Genomic DNA, 20278 nt, shown 5'->3' on the forward strand with positions numbered 1-20278 from the left:
CGGTGGGCCGAAGGTCCTGTTTTCACGCTGTAACTCTAAAGTCTAAAACTTACACAAAGTATTGATTCAGTTTTGGTCACCGGAAGGTTATCGTTAAGCTGGAAAGGGTGCAGAGAGGATTTGAGCACCTGAGCTGTAGGGAGAGTTTGGGCAGGCTGGGACTTTATTTCTTGGAGCTCAGGAGGCTGAGGGGTGATTTTATAGAGATGTTTCAGATCAAGAGGGCAACAGATAGGGTGAATGGTCAGAGTCTTTAACCCAGAGTAGGGGAATCAAGAACCAGAGGACATGGGTTTAAAATGAGATGGGAAAGATTTAATAGGAACCTGAGGAGCATTTTTTTTTACACAGAGGGTGGTGGGTACATAGAATGAGTTTGCAGAGGACATAGTTGGGGCAGCTACTATAACAACATTTAATTGACATTTGGACAGGTACATGGATAGGAAAGGTTTAGAGGGGTATGGGCCAAACGCAGGCAGGTGGGACTAACGTAGATGAGGTATCTCGGTGGCATGGGCAAGTTGGCCAAAAGGCCTGCTCTGTGCTGTATGACTATAAATATAAATGTATTTTCATTGAGTCATGCAACTGGAAACAGGCCTTCCCCACCCTATCCAAGATCATGCAGACCATTCCAACACTAATTGTGCTTTTGAACTTCCATAGACATAGACATAAAGCAGTACAGTGCAGGAACAGGCGTTTCAGCCCACAATGGCTCTGACAAGCTGCCTAGTTAATCTCCTCTGCTTGCTTCTGACCCACATCTCTCAATTTCTTACATATCAATGTACCTATCCAAAAGCTTCTTAAATGCCAGTCTCGCTGGGGATGAAAAGGTGTCGATGATTGTCCACTATAACCGTGAGGTATTACCGAGTAATAGAGTATGGTGGTCGCAAATAGTTGAAACAAGGAACTGCATTTGCTGGTTAAAACACAATTGAATGCAGAGTGCTGGAGTAAGTCAGTGGGTCCGGCCGCATCTCTGTACAACACGGATAGGTGACTCTTTGGGTCGTGACCCATCTTCAGACTCTCGGTCTGGAACTGGGCCTGGAATCCAGGTGAGTTGGCGAACCTGACCTACTGAGATACCCCAGCACTTTGTGTCCTTTTACAGAAAATGCTTGTGATGTTATATCCAAGTGTTCACCTTAAAAGATACTGCCAAAATTAAATAGTATTTTAACAGTAAAGAGTCTTGCAGTTTTTGGACAAATAGTGAATGATGTACACTTTGCTTTTACCTGTACTTTTATCTACACTCCCTGAAGGTCTACACTGTCTTTGAAAGCTATCTCATTCCTTAATGTTTGGGAAGGGAAGAGGCTATTATTTCAGAATTTAGTATTTACACAGAACCTGTGTTTGTTTTCAGACATGCTAAGTTTTGATGCCTCGATTATAGTGAAGATTTTATCAAATCACTACTGCAAGAAGCGTCTCCAACATCTGGCTTTATCAGGAGCTGAGGAGCTCAATCACCATCTGCAATTTGAAGGGAGCTGCAAGGCTCATTGGTCGGAAGGCTGGCCTTCTCGGCGCAAGGTCCTAATTCCTAAAGGTATCGTTGTCATATGTTTCTCCATCCTTTGATGATCACGTCACTTAATAGGAACCCGAGGGGCACTTTTTTTTACACAAAAGATGGTGGGTATGTGGAACGAGCTGCCGAAGAAGGTAGTTGAGGCAGGTTCTATCATAACGTTTAACAGGCATTTGGTACGTGGAAAAGATAGGTTTAAAGGGATGTTGGCCAAGCGCGGGCAGGTGGGACTAGTGAAGATGGGACATGTCGGTCGGCGTGGGCCAGTTGGGCCGAAGGGCCTGTTTCCTCGCTACATGACTCTGATTCTATGACACACCTTTCCATTTTGTTGAAGTTCCATATTTCCAGAGAATTCATAAGTTTGAGGAACACAATTAGGCCACTCGGCCATCGTTTACTCCGCCATTCAATCATGGCTGATCCATCTTTCCCTTTCAACCCCATTTTTTTTAGATTTAGAGATACAGCGTGGAAACAGGCCCTTCGGCCCACCGAGTCCGCGCCACCCAGCGATCCCCGCACATTAATACTATCCTACACACACTAGGGACAATTTTTACATTTACCCAGTCAATTAACCTACATACCTGCACGTCTTTGGAGTGTGGGAGGAAACCGAAGATCTCGGAGAAAACCCACGCAGGTCACGGGGAGAACGTACAAACTCTGTACAGACGGCGCCCGTAGTCAGGATCGAACCTGAGTCTCCGGCGCTGCATTCGCTATAAGACAGCAACTCTACCACTGCGCCACCGTGTCATTCTCCTGCCTTGTCCCATAACCCCTGACACCCTTTATCCAATTGTGAACCCACTGGCTCCAACTTCCCACTAGGATCCAGCCCACCTTTAGCCCTTGTTGTCCATCTATTGACTGGATTTGAATTTCCTCTTAACACTTAACAAAAGTCTACTCAACTAGTCATCTCCATTTGTCCCTTGTACGAGTTGTACGAGGAAAAGAGGCTCAAATCTCCACAACTTTCTCCACAGCTTGGAGCACAAGACTGGTTTCAGTCCTGCACCACCTGGCTCCAATCCTATTTTGCCCACAAATTTGCTGCAAATGGAGGTGGCAGCCAAAATTGTTTCGTAATTGATGAGAGGAAATAAAAATACACAATACAAACATTTCTGCTGGTGATGTTTATATCCAAGTGCTCTCTTCAACAGATAAGGCCAAATTAAATGCTAAAAGTATTTTGTCAGTGAAAACCCCTTGTAGTTTATGGACAAATAATGAATGATTTGCACAATGCTCTTGCATGGAGCCCCTCGTTGGAATCTTCACTCCAATCAATGTCCTCCCTCACTTCTCCATCACGGCCTCTTTAACACCCAGCTGAAGTACACTCCATAAAGCCCACACCCATGTCTTTGTCCTGAATGCTTGTGTGGCTCTATGAATTTAGTGTGAAAATTCCCCCAAAAGGGCTTTCTGATGCAAAAGCACATTAAACCTGTGATATCAGTGCAAGACATTGTTGTTCTATCCACGGACTGAGATCTTGTTCAAATTGGGAGGATTGGCAATTTTAATGACTGAGCGCTGCGTGATCAAAATTTGCTGCTTTGTGCCCCATATTTTCCAGTCATATAGAAGAGGAACACCAAACCATTGAATTTCTCAGAGGAATCACATTGCCACACAGTTATCGCTAGTGATCACAGGTGGAACGTGCAAACTCCACAGAGACAGCATCTGAGGTCAAGACTGAACCATAGTTGCTGGAGGTGTGAGACAACTACACCCCCACCTTCGAGACCAAACTTTTAGTGTGCCCCAGTTACATTGTACTGGCAAAGATCTGGGAGCAGGAGGCTGGCTGGTTTGACAAGTAGGAAGTCTACATTGAAGCACAGAAGAATTATCAGGGAGAGTGTGCCAAATACCCCTCATTTCCACTCTCCATCTGCTTGTCCCTCCCATTCATTCACAATTCCTATCCATTTCATTCTCAATTCTCGCTCCTTTTCGCCCTTTGCTTCTCACTCTATTTGTCTCCTGGGGTTTCCCTCCCTTTGCCTCCTGCAATTCTCCCTCCCTTTGCCTGCCTCGATCCACCCCACCTTTGCTCCCTCATTTCTCCCTCCCTTTGCCCCCTCGATTCTCCCTCCTATCCCCCTCCCCATAATTCTCCATCCCTTTGCTCTCCTCGATTCTTTCCATTTGCACCCCCCCTTCAATGGACTCCCTTCTCTCCCTTGATTCCCTGTTTTTGCCTACTTGAATCGTTTTATTTACTTATCCGGTTTCTCTCCTTTCACCCGCCTCGATTCTTTCTCCCTTAGCCCCACATTCTTTCTCACCATCAAGTTATATCTTTACAGTTTTGTTGATGTTTTGAGTTGTAGCTAAATCATGCTTTCCCCATTTTTTATCAGCATTACCAATGATGGGCATTTGGAAGAGCAGCATCCTTGACATCCTCTGCAGTTTGGTCTTCTATCCAATACACTACGTGACATCTGTTTCGCAAAGGTAAGTGTTGGACTCTTTCTCACAGATTTGCTTATGTTTCTTTAGAATTTTGCCTTCTGAAGTTTTTGTACTGATGTTCATAGAAAGACAGTGCTGACCTGAGGGGCTGAATGGCCTACCTCTGCTATTTCCCACGTTCCTTTGAAGATTCTTGATCAGCAGTAATGCTACCAAACCACTGTGTGCTAAACCCATACCCGGTACCATCAGTACGGATTCTAAGTGTTTCTCAATATAGTGAAACACTGAAACATCTCCCAAGGAGGGACACTAGATGGTGATCATGATGGTTTCTTTGTCCTTGTTTGGCCTGATGTCCTAATGACTTAATGGAGTCAATGTCGAGGTCTCCCGGGGCTACTCCCTCCCACTGGTGACCTTGTTTCTTGGCCAAAAGAACTGAAGTTACCGAGGGGGGTGATGGAAAAATAAAGACACAGAGTGCTGAAGTAAGTCAGTGGGTCAGACAGCATCTCTGGAAGACATGGACAGGTGAAGTTTCAGTCAGGACCCTCTTTCAGACTGATTGCAATAGTTTAGTTTACAGATACAGCGTGGAAACAGGCCCTTCGGCCCACCAAGTCCACGCCGACCATCGATCACCCCATACACCAATGCACACTACACTAGGGAAAATTTATGATTCTTACCGAAGCCAATTTACCTACCTGTATGTCTTTGGAATGTGGGAGGAAACCGGAGTAGCCGGAGAAGACCCACGTGGTCACGGGGAGAACGTACAAACTCCATACAGACAGAACCTCTAGTCAGGCTTGAACCCGGGTCTCTGCGCTGTAAGGCAGCAACTCTACCGCTGTGCCACTGTGCCACTTGGTAGGGGACAGAAAGAGAGGAATAGAGGTGAGGGCAGGTCAAAGCTGTGCAGGGTGGATAAAGGTGAGGTGGGTTTGAAAGGGTATATAAAGGCCCAAGATAAAAAGGAAAACAAAAGGCTGCGAGAGAAGGAGAGAAGAGAAGCGAAACGTGAAGCCAGAGGAAGGGATAGAGATGGAAAGGGACGTAGGGCGGTGAAAGGGAGGGGTGGGATAGGAGGGGAAATGGGTGTGCATCCAAGTGGGGAACTGGGGAGGGAGGGCAGGAGGAAAAGCTGGGGAGGGGGTGGTTGGCTTGTGAACTAAAATTGGAGAATTCAATGTTCAGACCATTGAGTTGTAAGGAATATGAGGTGCTTTCCCTCCAGTTTGTGTGTGGCGCCACCCATCCAGTGTGAGTGATGGACATTGAGTGCCCCATCCTGTATGTGGGTTCACTCATCAAGGGTGCAATGGAACCTCCTTTAGTAATAAATGATGGTATCCCTCGCTGAGTCCATTCCCAGTCAATGCGCCCTCAGTGGGGTAGCACCGAACCATCAGATGATGATGTTAACAGTGAGGTCTCTCTCCTTTCAGTCACCAGTGCCTAGAGTCATGGAGATCTCCGGTTCACCACTGGCCTACTCACCAGGGGGTAATTTACAATGGCCAATGAATCTCCCAATCTCGCACATCTCTGGGGTATGGGAGGAGACCAGAGTACCCAAACAAAACCTGAGTTTTGTATTGAACATGTAACAACATGCAATTGAGGATGAAAAATGAAGATATCTGAGACATTGGCTAAATCTGTGAGAGTATGACACTCTCAGGCTGTTCCTTGTCTAGTCTATGGGGTGATTCTCACGACTTTGAAGCAAACTACCCAATTTGTCAGTGACTAAAACATTGGAGGGATGGCATGACAGGGAGGGCTTGTACTTTGCAGAACTGTTCGGTATAACTGAATACCTTATAGTTTAGTTTAGAGATACAGTGCGGGAACAGGTCCTTTGGCCCACCGATTCTGCACCGACCAGTGATCCCAGTACACTAACACCATCCTACACACACTAGAGACAATTTACAATTTTACCACGCCAATTAGCCTACAAATCTGTACGTCTTTGGAGTGTGGAGGAAACCGGAGCACCTGGGGAAAACCCACGCAGGTCACAGGGAGAGTGTACCATTCAGAAAGAACCCTGCAGTCAGGATGAAACCCGGGTCTCTGGCGATGTAAGACAGCAGTTCTACCCCCGCGCCACCATGCCACCACCTTACTGGCCATTTTTCAAAGGATATTTATGTGTAGAGGCAATCAGCAATTGTAGATGCTGGAAATCTGAAATTAAACAGTAAATGCTGGAAACGCTTGAACTTGTCTGCCTCTGGTCTTCCCCAGTCTGTGTTGTAATCTTGAGATCCTCAATCTCCATCATTTCAAATGTCTTTAGCCTGGGCCTGGTAGATGAGATTGAAATCTGCTAGAAGACTTTGAACCTTTGCAAAATTAGACCTCACCTTTATCAGGTCGACCTGCGGTTATATGTATCAGTACTAACTTAGAAGAGAAGCGGGAAAAATTCAATCTTACTTGCTCGCAGCTACTGGCAAAGAACGTTAGAATCAATTTAGACACAAAAAACTGGAATAACTCGGCGGGTCAGGCAGCATCTCGAGAGAAAAGAATAGGTGACGTTTTGGGTTGAGATCCGAACTTCAGCCTCAATTTGAGTCTTCAGAAATGAGATTTCAGAATCAGTTTGCTCTGGCTTGCTGTGTTCCATCCATTCCTAAAATGAAATGGTCCTCCCGTGGAATATTTAAAAATGGATGTTGTAATATATTGGGTGGTTGTCTGCTGGCGGTAGAAAAAGTGCAATTAAATATCCCGCCACAGTAAGTTTTTTGATATTTTCTTTTTCTTTTATTTCTTCTTTGTCTCCCCTTCCACCAGGTTTAGGAGGCAGTTCCTTCGCATCCCGAAGGCAATTGGTTCGATGTTTACGAATGATGCTCGTAGGACCACAGAATTGCCGAATGTTTCCAGAACAGAAAGATGCCAATCAGCCCATTGCGTTCACATTGGCTCCATGTAACAGCAACCAATTTCATTCCATTTCCCGGCCATCTTCCTGCAGCCATGCATTTGTTTTTCCTTTAGCGGGACAATCGGTGTTTCTTTAGAACACTACAGTGGAATCTGCCTCTGTTATTGCCGCTGGCGTTGCATTTTTGACCTGAATTGATTGCTGCATAATAAGGCCTTTCAGAGAGTCAACATGAGATATCGGCTCAGCAGGTCTGTGCGGACCCATTTACACTAATCCTGCATGGATCCTATTTTTTATTCTCCCCACACTGTCATCACCTCTCCCCAGACTTTAACGCTCACCTACATACAGTGGACATCTAATCTCCCAACGTGCATGGACGTGGAAAGAAGTCGGAGCTTCAGGGAAAACCAATGAAATCCTGGACCCCTGACAACCCTGGGCCTCCACTGTCAGACTGGACCCCTGACACTCTTACCACTGTCAGAGTGAAGCCACACGCAAATTGGAGGAACAGCACCTCATATTTTGCTTGGGCAGCTTCCAACCAAGTGGCATGAATTTTGATTTCTCTAACTTCAAGTAACCCTTGCATTCTCTCTCTCCCCGTCCCTCCCCCACCCAAGTCCTCTTGCTAATTTCAATGTTTGTATTCCTTCGTTAACACCTCGTCCCCAGCTACCAAAGGAGCATTGTGGGCTCCACCTTTCCAGAGACATGGATGCAGGCTCGACTTTGTTTTGTATCTTGCCATAGTGTCCACTATAGTTTCCTACCCCACAGTGTCTAGTGTCCCCTCCCACACTCATCGTCTGATAGGGAATCTCGACCCAAAACGTCACCTATTACCTTTCTCCAGAGATGCTGCCTGACCTACTGAGCTATTCCAGCATTTTATGTCTATACTAGACCAAGTGGATCCATTGGGCCCAAACCTCTCCTGTATTGGTGCAGCGCCCTCTCCTCCCCCCTCCCCCCCCCCCCCCCCCAGCACTGGAGACCCGGATTGAACCCAGGTCTCTGGTGCAGTGAGGTAGTGGTTCTACCAGTTGCACCCCTTTTTTCAACTTGCCACTTTCAATACTCTTGTCAATTAATGCCTTTGCTCTGTGTTTCCTGGTGCTTGAGCCTTCAGCTGATAGGAATTGCTTCTCTCTAGCAACTCTCTTCATGATTTCAAATATTATAACAGATCTCCTTTGTAACCTCCTCTGTTACAGCCAAGAACAATCTTGGTTTCTCTGGTCTATCCATAAAATCAAAATCCCTCACCTCTAGATTCAGTTGCGTAGATCTCTTCTGCAACCTCTTCAAAGTTTTGTATGTTTTTCCTACCCCACAGCCAACAATGGACCAGTGTGGGCTCCACCTTCCCTTGATCATCATTGCTTTTTGCATATCTGTCATTCATTTGTTCTATGTTCCTTCTATATCTGTCTGCTTTCTCTCTCCCCTGACTCTCAGTCTGAAGAAGGGTCTCGACCTGAAACGTCACCTATTCCTTTTCTCCAGAGATGCTGCCTGATCTGCTGAGTTACTCCAGTTTTTTTGTGTCTAATATCTTCAAAGCTTCTTCATCGTTCCAGAAAGGGACACAATGCTCTGGTTGTAGCCGAACTAAAGTTCTACAAAAGCCTAATCCATCTCAATACTATCATGGTTGTACTGCCCAAGGACTCAACTCATCTTCCGTACCAGTTCCTCATCACCCTCCATTCACTGACCTTCTGCATATGTTTCTCTGGTGATCCAGAGATTTATTACTCCTTGTAAGAAGAAATTCCTATACAACCTCAGATTTAAATGACTGTGTCCTTGTTACTATGTCCCATTGTTCAAGACTTTCCCATTTATAGAAGACATCTCAACAACTACCTTGTCAATCCCCTTTAGGATCTTATGGTTCAATAATAAGCCATTATTATTGAAATGTTTCTAATCCTCTAAATCATAGAGGTTTAATATGATTTTTCATAGAAGACCAGGGGAGATTTACTAATAACTTGACTGACATCAATATCTATCCCACATAATATTAATAAATATCTGGTTCTCAATTATTTTGCAGGCTTTGGGATCTCTCTGCGCACATTGGATGACGGATTTCTTGCATTGCGATGGTAGTTACACTACAATTCGCTTTGTCAGTTATAGATCACTTTGAGACATTCTATGGTTGTGAGAGCAAATGTGCATGTTGAATGGAAATCTTTGACACTCACGGAATGTGAGGTCAGGAGGAACTCGAGACAAAGGGATGTGGAGAGAAGATAAACAAACAACGTGAAGCTGGAGAAGCCGGCATTGAATGAAGGGAATTTATGTTCATAAGTTACAGGAGCATAATTAGGCCATTCGGCCCATCAAGTCACACCACCATTCAATCATGGTTGATCTATCTTTCCCTCTCAATCCCATTCTCCTTTTTTTCTCCCCATAATCCCTGACACCTGTACTAATCAAGAATCTATCAATCTCTGCCTTAAAAATATCCATTGACTTGGTCTCCACAGCCTTCTGTGGCAATTAATTCCGCAGATTCACCACCCTCTAGCCAAAGAAATTCCTCCTCATACCTTTCTAAAGGTATGACCTTTTATTCTGAGGCTCAGGTCCTCAGGTCCTAGACTCTCCCACCAGTGGAAACATCCCTTCTGCATCCACTCCCTCCAGGACTTTCACTGAGGTTCAACGAGGTCCCCCCTCATTCCTCTAAACTTTAGCAAGTACGAGACCAGTGCTGTCAAACGCACATCACATGTTAACCCAATCATTCCTGGCATTCAACGGAATTCAACTGTGTGTTGATGCAACCGGGTGCCTTTGTACAGCAGTCGCTGAAAGCTAATGCAAGTGCAACACACATTCAAGATGGCAAATGATATGTCTTTCTTTATTGCAGTGGTTCCTCTCAGTATTTCACCCTCAGTGGCAGAAGAGCTATTCACCTTCGATTCTGTTCATCGAGAGACACAATGGACAGGTTTTTCACCATGCAGCAAATGCAAGAGAAACGTAGGGAGCAAAATCAACCACTATTCACAGCCTCTTGTGATCTCGCAAAAACCTTTGACTATCAATCAGCCGGGAGTGACATATTCTTCTCAGATTTGGCTACTGCACACATTCATCTCCATTTTATATTTACTACCGATTCACGTTCATAAGTCACGGGAGCAGAATTAGGCCATTCAGCCCATCGAGTCTACTCCACCATGGCTGATCCACCTTTCCCTCTCAACCCCATTCTCCTGCTTTCTCCCCACACCATTCACATGATCTTAACCAATGAATCTACAGTAGATGCAACCTTGGTACAAGCTAGGCTGTGCCATTGCCTGACACTTTTGTCAGTATTGCATCTCGCCTCCAACAAGCTTCTCGCTAATCTGCAGGACAAATGCAAAACTGGTCAACCTATGTAACCTGCACTCCAGAACCAGAGTGGCACATTGGCGCAGCTGGTAGTGCTGCTACATTGTGGCACCAGAGACCCGGGTTCGATCCTGACCTTCGGTGCTGTCTGTGTGGAGTTGCTCTTTTTGTGACCGTGTGGTTCTCCTTCGGGTGCTCCCGTTTCCTCCCACATCCCAAAGATGTGCGGACTTGTAGGTTAATAATCCTCTGCAAGAATAAAAATGCCCCTCGTGTGTGGAGAGTCGATGAGAAAGATTCTAGTTCCATGAACATAGACCAAGTGTGAAGGAGTGATCGATGATCAGCGTAGACTGGGTGGGCCGAAGGGCCTGTTTCCATGTTGTATCTTTAAACTAAGCTAAGCGAAACTATACCAAGGTCACAACTGTCGCGTACGTGTATGTTTGGAGGCTCCAAGCCATTGTTGACTCATTCACTAGATTGTATGAGATAATGGGTCTTGCTCTAAAGATCTGCAAACCCTCTACCAACTATCCCCTATTCACTGTCACCTTCAGTGTACCAGCATGGATTTTAACGTTTGAGGAAAAAGAACGTTTGAAGATCAAGAGCTCAAACCAAGCACTGGGTCGCTCGTCTGCTGGTCAGCAATGAACTCAGAGAGTCATGGAGTCAGGCAGCGTGGAAACAGGTCCTTTGGCAGGTTAATTGGCTTCAGCAAATTGTCCCCAGTATGCAGGATAGAACCAGCATATGGGCTCGGTGGGCCGAAGGGCTTGTTTCCACACTGTATCTCTAAACTAAACTAAACTAAACTCTGCCCCAGTAACATTAACTAGCCAACTAGTCACCACAGGCCTCTAGAGGGACCCATCAATGCCATCTGTGCACAATCCTCCAAATCTCCAGGCAGGGTGAGCAAACCAATGTCAGTATCCTCTTGCTGGTTGACATGCCCAGTATTGAGATACTGGCTCCAATGGCCAGGGCACGTTGCTGCCATGCCTGACATCAGGCATTTGACTTCAGCCCGCTGAGTCTGCTCCGACCAGCGAACCTCGTACACCAACACTATCCTACACACTAGGGACAATTTTACAATGTTACCTAAGCTAACAAACTTATCAACCTGTGCATGTTTGGAAGAGGGGAGGAAACTGGAGCACCCGGAGAAAACTCACACGGTCATAGGGAGAATGTACAAACTCTGTGCGGACAGCACCCATAATCAGGATCAAACCCGGGGTCTCTGGCGCTGTTAGACAGTCACTCTACCTCTGCGCCACTGTGCCGACCAGCTTAAGAGGAACAACATCAAAGTCACTGGGGCCCCAGTTTCATTAACTTTACCTGGTTCACTGGAAAATGTATTTTATTGCTGCATAACATCTTTTGAAAAAACAAACTAAAAGTTTCTTCAGGACTAATTTGAGCAACATGTAAAAGTCTGAAAAATCTGCCCGTCCAGAACCACTAATGAATTTAAAACTATGCGAATCGTGGGAAAAGTAGGTCAGACTGAATCAGACTCTAGCAATGTGATGAAAGGGGTTATGAAAAATACTTTCAAGTAGACCCAGGGGATTGCAAATGCTGGCTTACAAAAAGAGACACAATGTGCTGGAGTAGCTCAATGGGTCAGGTACTATCTCTGGAGGACATGAACAGGCAACGTTTCATGACAGGAACCTTCTTCAGACTTTCAGTACTTTAAAGTTGAATTTACAGTACACTCATCTGCTTGCCGATGTCCAGTCAGAGGGTGGTGAATCTGTGGAATTCTTTGGCTTAGAAGGCTGTGGAAGCCAAGTCAGTGGATATTTTTATGGCAGATAAATGCTTGATTAGTACGGGTGTCAGAGGTTATGGGGAGAAGGCAGGAGAATGGGGTTAGGAGGAAGAGATAGATCAGCCATGATTGAAGGGCGGAATAGACGATGGGCCGAATGGCCTGATTCTACTAATATTCCTTATGACCTTATGAGTTTTGGCAGGACCCATCGCCTCAGATCACAACACAGCCTTGGTCCATCTACACCATGCTGCCTTGGCAAGGCCACCAGCATAATCACAGACCAATCTCACCCCGGACACTCCCTCTTCTCCCCTCTCCCATCAGGCAAGAGGTACAGAAGTGTGAAAACACACACCTCCAGATTCAGGGGCAGTTTCTTCCCAGCTGTTATCAGTCAACTGAACCATCCTCTCGCCAATTAGAGAATGGTAGATAGACTCAAAAAGCTGGAGTAACTCAACGGGACAGGCAGCATCTCTAAGGAATGGGTGATGTTTCGGGTCGAGACCCTTCTTCAGACCTGGAAGAATTCGTCAGAATTAGAGAATGGTCTCGTCCTATAATCTACCTCGTTGGAGACCTTTGGACTATCTTTAATCAAAGTTTACTGGACTTTATCTTGCGCGAAACATTATTCCCTTTAGCCTGTATTTGTACACAGTAGACGGCTTGATTGTAATCATGTATAGTCTTGCTGCTGGCTGGATAGCATGCAACAAAAAAGCTTTTCACTGTATCTTGGTGCATGTGACAATAAAGTAAACTAAACTAAACCAAGAGTTGAAGTCCAAATTGGACAAGAGTGTCTGGCTGAGGATAGCCGGTTATCAGTATTTTACTGTATTGTTGCAGGAATTTGCAGTGGCTTGGTTTGACCTTCTTGCATTTTGAGCAGAAGTTTTTGTCTTCAATGCCCATTCAAAGGTTTGGGACAGCAATATAGACACAGACTCTCACTACAGCACTGAGTGTCCTTCGGTCCTGTCTTCATTTCAGGTAGATATTAACCATCCCTTGGTGTAGTCAAAGGGCAGCAGATGAGTTCTGCCTGGATTCCTAGCCAATATTTATCCCTCAGCCAACTGTAATACACCACATCTGGTTATTGTGCAATTCTCTGGTTATTATGTGATTTCTGTGGGAGCTTGCTGTGCATAAATTTGCTGTTGCATTTCCTTCATTGCAGCTATGACAATCCTTAGGAGGCACAACAGTAATCTAAAACGCACGAGGGACAACATGGAGTTTGATTTAGGTTAGTTGGATTTAGACGTACAGTGTGGAAACAGGCCCTTCGGCCCACCGAGTCCATGCTGACCAGCGACCCCCACACACTAATACTGTCCTACACACAAAGGATAATTTACAATTTTTACCAAAGCCAATTAACCTACAAACTGTACATCCTTGGAGTGTGGGAGCTCCCGGAGAAAGCCCACGTGGTCACAGAGAGAATGCACAAACTCTGTTCAGACAGGATAGTCAGGATTGAACCAGTCTCTCTGGCGCTGCGAGGCAGCAACTCTACCACTGCGCCACCGTGCCGCCCTAAACAGGCCCTTTTATAAAATGGCTTGGAGATACTTCTGAAACAATGATGGAAGTGGGTTTTAGGAACTAGGGGTACTCTAAGGTTCGTGAGGCTGAGTTTGGGACGGAAGGGGGGGGGGGGGGGGTTTAATGTGCAGTCATACCCATGTAAGAGTACAAGAATGCATAACTTGTTTATTGTGTATTTATAATATAGTTTATTGTGTATTATATGTCATAGCTGCTTTCTGGCATCTCTCTCTCTCTCTGTGTTTACATTACAAAATGTTCCATAATGGTATATAATCTCCATTATTTTCTGTCACCTCCTCTTTCTTTCTGCATGCCGTTTCTTCAGCACGCCTTCTGCCACTAAGAAGCCATGTCCGCACATATTCTTCGGGGTTGAATTTTGACAGAGGAGGTCCTACCAACTTAATAAATAGAAGAGTTGAGAGACGATCAGTTTGAAGTCTTGCACGTTGTGGTGACATGTAGAAACCACTGAAGCTTCTTTCACATTCTGCTGTTGATACCAGAATTGTATTTACAGCCGTTACCAGCTGCTGAAAATCTGTTTTGCTAAATAAAACCACCCACAATAAAATATTCACCACTCACGATTTAGGCTGGAAAAAAACTATTGGTACTACTTATTTAATTTTCTCCCCAACCATTCTAATTTAACTGAAACAACTGAGGCACAGCGGCAGAGAGGCACAGCGGCAGAGTGGCAAATAAAATAACGTGGAATAATAAAATAACGTGACTTTACCTGAGCCCGTGCTCGCGGTCCGGTAGCCCTGACAGTGAGTTTAAGAAATTCTCCCTTGAATTTTATTCAAAGGAACGTGGTGTCATTAATATATGGTCAAAACACAATTACATTTACTGAGGAATGTGGATCGATGTATTGATGACACATTGTATAACTACTACCTGTTAACTACTGGCTGTTAACAAGTGCTAACAGAGGCAGTTAACAAATCGTTTTCGTCTGAGTTGAATAAAGTGATAAATGACTCGAATCTTTCTGCAGTACTCATTAAACCCGAGCTGGAAATTGAAAACTAGGGGAAGGCCGTCCCCCTCCCTCCCCCCCCCCCCCCCCCCCCCCCATTTCCATCACTGTTCTGAAAGCTTTCTTAAAGAATCGTCTGTTGAACAAGCCTTTGCTACATGATGGATGCTCAATGCAAGAGTTCTTATCCACCATCTGAACTCTGTATTTCCATTACACGAAAGGACACAAAGTGCAGGAGTAACTCAGCAAGTCAGGCAGTATCTCTGGAGAACATGGATAGGCAACGTTTCAGGTTGAGACCCTTCTTCATACTGAGTGTAGGGGGGCGGGGAGAGAAGAAATCTGGTAAAGTGTGGCAGGTACTTGGTGGGCACTGGTGAGGGGTACTTTGTTAGGCCAAACGCCGGAGATAAGAACAGAAGATGTGAGACAAAATTGAAGAGTTGTGAATTGTGAAGTGAGGGGGAGGAAAATAGCAGGAGAGGAGGGACAGGGGGGAGGGACAGGGGGGAGGGAGCGGACAAGTAGGTGGGAGTACATGTGGGACGCATGGGAAGGGATGGGGACGGGTAGGGGAGAAAAATGGGGGGTTCCCAGAGTGGGGGGGGGGGGGGGGTAGTTAGAGGTTTCCTAAACTGGAGAATTCAATGTTCAGTCTGACGACTGAAGACTGCTCACCCATTCCTTCTATTCGGAGATGCTGCCTGTCCCTCTGAGTTACTCCAGCATTTTGTGTCTACTTTTAATGTTCATACCATTGGGTTGTAAGCTACCCAAGGCGGAATATGCTTCCTTTGTAAGCGTGAGGAGCTGCACTGTTGAAATGAGCAACACTGCCCTCAACTGGCCACTCTACTCCATGGCTTTTCATGGAAACTCCGAGTAAAGGAGTTCATTCAACCAATTCTGATTTGTTGGCGAGGGGTAAGAAGGGAAAGATTTAATAGGAGTCTGAGGGGTAACATTTTCACACAAAAGGTAGTGGGTGTATGGAACAAGTTGCCGGAGGAGGTTGTGGAGAAAGGTACTATCGCAATGTTTAAGAAACATTTAGACAGGTACATGGATAGGACCGGTTTAGACGGATATGGGCGAAATGCAGGCAGGTGGGACTGCTGTAGATGGGACATGTTGGTCGGTGTGGGCAAGTTGGGCTGAAGGACTCGTTTCCACGCTGTATGACTCTTTAAAAGAAATGTCCATTTCTATTGCTTTATCTCAATAAGCCTCCAATGTTTTCATACTCTTTGGAAAATTATTCTTGAATCTGATTACATCACCTTTTCATTTAGTGCATTCCATTTTTGGGCGGCATGGTGGCGCAGTGGTAGTGTTGATGTTTTACAGCAGCAGAAACCCAGTTCGATCCTGACCACGGGCGCTGTCTGTAGAGAGTTGGCCCATTCTCTCTGTGACCCCGTGGGTTTTCTCCGGCTGCTCTGGTTTCCGCCCACATTCCAAGATGTGCAGGTTTGCAGGTTAATTCACTTCCACAAAATTGTCCCTGGAGTGTAGGAAGGAACTAGTGTACAGGGTGATTGTTGGGCAGTGTGGACTCGGTGGGCCAAAGTGTCTGCTCCCATGCTGTATCTCTAAACTAAAAAAAACGAAATTTCATAGTTCAAGACCCAACACAAATTCTCCTCCTCTTCCCATGGTACTTTTTAAAAATCTTTGCAAGTTTAGTGTTAAATGGTGTTAAATTCTGAGCACCATGTTTCTGACTCTCCAGTCTATGGGAACAGTCTCCTCCTGTTTATTCCATCAAAGGTGTTCGTAATTTAACATTTAAGGGCGGTACAGTGGCACAACTGGTAGAGTTGCTGCCTTACAGCACCAGAGATCCGGGTACGATCCTGACTCTGGGTGCTGTCTGTACGGAGTTTGCACGTTCTCCCCGTGACCGTGTGGGTTTCATCCGAGTGCTTTGGTTTCCTCCCACACTCCAAAGGCACACGGATTTATAGATTAACTGGGCTCTGTAAATTGCCCCTCGTGTGTAGGGAATGGATGAGAAAGTGGGATAACGTAGAAGTAGTGTGAATGGATGATCAATAGTCAGCATGGACTCAGTGGGCGGCAGGCGCTGCTTCCACGATGCATTTCCCAAACAAACATTTATTGTTAATTTGTATTCTGAGCAAAAAAACCTCAGCATTTCTACTCTTACAACACAACTGAAGACTTCATCTCTTGTACTAGACTAGAATATCTGTTCCCGCCCTTCTCCAATGCATCAGCAAAGCCTGAAATGAAGATATATTCAGTGGGCCCCACCACTATAAAAGTTTAGCATAATTCCTAGCTTTGCATTCTATGTTTTTGTTTAAAAAGCCAAATGTCCTTTATCTTTAAATAGGTTTCTCAACTTGTCCTCTTGCCTCCAAAGATACACGCATACACAGATTCATTGAACAGCCATTATCCAATCTAATGACAATAGGAAAAAGAAATGCAGATGCAGGAGATCTGAAATTTTTTAAAAAAAATGCTGGCAACACTTTTCAAGCCAGGCAGCATCTGTGGAAAGAAAAACAACATTAGTCAGTCTGATGAATGGTTTCGACCCAAAACATCGCCTATTCCTTTACTCCAGAGACGCTGCCTGACCCGCTGAGTTACCCCAGCATTTTGTGCCTATCTTCAACAAAATTAAAATGTCAGGTCTACTGAATTTAATTTAGTTTAGTTTAGTTTATTGTCACGTGCACCAAGATATAGTACCAATCTTTTGTTGCGTGCTATCCAGTCAGCAGAAAGACAATACATGAAAGACAATCAAGCCATTCACAGTGTACAGATACATGTTAAAGAGTATAATGTGAATAACGTTTAGTGCAAGATAAAGTCCAGTAAAGTCCAATCAAAGATACTTCGAGGGTCTCAAATGAGGTAGATAGTAGCTCAGGACTGCTCTCTAATTTGTTGGTAGGGTGGTTCAGGTGCCTGATAAGCTATGCCGAAGATTAATCTGCTCAGTTTCATTTTCCCGTTCTTACCCGCATTTCTGCATATACTTCCACCAAAGTATTTTCCAATTCCCTTTTATAGGCAATTAGTAAATGTGTACTTGCCATCAGTTTAGGAATTGCATACCAAAGACTCGATTCTCATTTTCCTTGCTTTGTCCATAATTCTTTCACCAATTCCTTTAAGTCTCTGTCCTCTGGTACACAATCCCTCAATCACTGAAAACATTTTACCTCTATTGTACATAAACCCTAAACACATCTAATAAAATCTCTGCTTAGTCATTGTTACCACAGTCCCACACCTTCAGTCTCTTATTGTAACTGTCCAAACCCAATGAATCTCTTTCCATCCCTCTACCTGATGACCTGAAATGATAGTCTCTTTTCAAAGCCAACTTCCTGAATGTTCCTAAATTTCTGTTATTATTGAATTACTCTTTTAGCTGTGCCTTTACATTCTCCAATAGTTCACCATTTTGTGGTATTTAACTAATTCCAAACTGGCAAATGCTGACTGGAATCTGCATACGAATTGCCTTTGGGGGATTCCCTTTTATATTAACCATCAGTCTATTCTTTGCCAATTTGTTTCCTTTTTCACTTCTCTTCTGTATTTTTTATTTGCTGCCTGATTCCTGATTCCCACTTGTCGTCAATCAATTCTCCTTTTTACTGTTTCTATCTGCTATCTTAACCCTTCATTATCCTGAGAACTCCAGCTATGGTTGCCATCTCTTTCCTCCACCCTACTTTACCAGAACCATCTCGTCTTTCACCACCACCCATCTTTCGGTTCCTCGTTCCATATACGCACAGTCCGCTGCATGAAGAAACTGCTCCTCTGGTCTCTTTTAAATCTTTTCCCTCTCACCTGAAACCAATGGCCTCTACCCTGGGAAAAAGGCCATGATCTTATTTATACCTCTCATGATTTTGTATACCTCTATAAAGTCACCCCTCAGTTTAGTTTAGTTTAGTTTAGTTACAGTGAAAAGCTTTTTTGTTGCGTGCTACCCAGTCAGCGGAAGACTATACATGATTACAATCAAGCTGTCGACAGTGTACAGATACAAGATAATGGGAATAATGTTCAGTACAAGATAAAATCCAGTAAAGTCCGATTAAAGTCCAAGTGTCTCCAATGAGGTAGATGGAAGGTCAGGACCGTTCTCTAGTTGGTGATAGGGTGGTTCAGTTGCTTAGAGTCATAGAGTCACAGAGATCTCTCCAAACCTGTTCTATCCATGTACCTGTCTAACAGTTTCTTAAACGATGGGATAGTCCCAGCCTCAACTACCTCCTCTGACAGCTTGTTCCATACACCCACCACTCTTTGTGTGAAAAGGTTACCCCTCGGATTCCTATTAAATCTTTTCTACTTCACCTTAAACCTATGTCCTCTGGTCCTCGATTCCCCTACTCTGGGCAAGAGACTGTGCATCTACCCGATCTATTCCTCTCATGATTTTCTACACCTCTATAAGATCACCCCTCATCCTCCTGCGCTCCCAGGAATAGAGACCCAGCCTACTCAAACTCTCCCGAAATCTCACACCCTCTAGTCCTGGCAAGATCCTCATAAATCATTTCTGGACCCTTTCAAGTTTGACAATATCTTTTCTATAACATGCCCAGATCTGAACACAATATCCTAAATGCAGTCTCACCAATGTCTTATACAACTGCAACGTGACCTCCCAACTTCTATACTCTATATTCTGACTGATGAAGGCCAATGTGCCCACCTGGCCAACCGATCAAATCCTGCTGCAATCTTTCACAACCGTCTTCATTATCTGCAAAACCACTCACTTTTGTATCATCAGCAAACTTGCTAATCTTGCTAAACTTGCTAATCTTGCTAAACTTGTTCTCATCCAAACCATTGATGTAGATTGCAAACAGTAACGGGCCAAGCACCGAACCATGAGGCACACCACTCATCACAGGCCTCCAGTCCAAGAAGCAACCTTCCACCATCACCCTCTGCTTTCTTCCATGAAGCCAATTTGCTATCCATTCTAACTGTGATAATCCTTGATAACAGCTGGGAAGAAACTGTCCCTGAATCTAGAGGTGTACGTTTTCACACTTCTGTACCTCTTGCCTGATAGGAGAGGGGAGAAGAGGGAGTGTCCGGGGTGCAACTTGTCCTCCAGCCTCCTATGCTCCAGGGAGAACTGTCCCAGTCCAGTCAAAAAGATGGACACAAAATGCTGGAGTAACTCAGTGGGGCAGGCAGCATCTCTGGAGAGAAGGAATGGGTGACGTTTCAGGTGGAGACCCCTCTTCTTCAGAAGAAGGGTTTTGCCCCAAAACATCGGCCATTCCTTCTCTCCAGTGATGCTGCCTGCCCTGCTGAGTTACTCCAGCATTTTGTGTCTATCTTCAGTGTAAACAAGCATCTGCAGTTCCTTCCTACACACCCAATCCATTCAATCTCTCCTTATACACAAGCCCTCCAGTCTCAGTTACATTTTGGTGACTCTTTTCAGCTCCTTGCCAGCTTACTGACATCCTTCCTCTAGCAGCTTGACCAGAACTGCCAGCAATGCTCCAAATGTGATCGAATTAGCAGCCCGTTCATTTCTGTGACTTTATACCTCATGCTGCAGAAAGTGTTCTGCTGAATAAATAGACTCCTCCAGTAACCCGTGCCAAGAACCATCTG

Source organism: Rhinoraja longicauda, chromosome 24 (genome assembly GCF_053455715.1).
Source record: "Rhinoraja longicauda isolate Sanriku21f chromosome 24, sRhiLon1.1, whole genome shotgun sequence".
NCBI classification, from domain to species: domain Eukaryota; kingdom Metazoa; phylum Chordata; class Chondrichthyes; order Rajiformes; family Arhynchobatidae; genus Rhinoraja; species Rhinoraja longicauda.